The sequence below is a fragment of the Notothenia coriiceps genome, unplaced genomic scaffold (genome assembly GCF_000735185.1).
Source record: "Notothenia coriiceps isolate Sejong01 unplaced genomic scaffold, NC01 NC01_scaffold00033697, whole genome shotgun sequence".
Lineage (NCBI taxonomy): Eukaryota > Metazoa > Chordata > Actinopteri > Perciformes > Nototheniidae > Notothenia > Notothenia coriiceps.
Window position 1 is genome coordinate 248,843 of NW_011366398.1, and position 246 is coordinate 249,088.

Sequence of the window (246 nt, forward strand, 5' to 3'; positions counted from 1 at the left end):
CCTGTTATATCTCGCCCCGTCAATAAGCCTCACCTTCTTGGCAAAAACTGTATTGTTTTTGAAGTGGTGGAGAGACAATGCACAGTTTGACCCACTGCTGTCACCCATGGCCAAAGCATATCTCTCCGTCCCTGCAACATCAGTACCAAGCAAGAGAGTTTTTTCCACAGCAGGGGATATTGTAAACGCCCAAACATCCCAGCTTCTACCTGGAAATGTGGACATGCTCATATTCCTAAAAGATAA

The 246-nt window shown here is 45.5% G+C and overlaps 1 protein-coding gene across 1 annotated transcript in view; it reads left to right on the top strand.

Moving 5' to 3' along the window:
• Positions 1–246, top strand: part of LOC104961755 (uncharacterized) — a 13,776-nt gene that overhangs the window by 172 nt on the left and 13,358 nt on the right. The window lies entirely within an intron of this gene.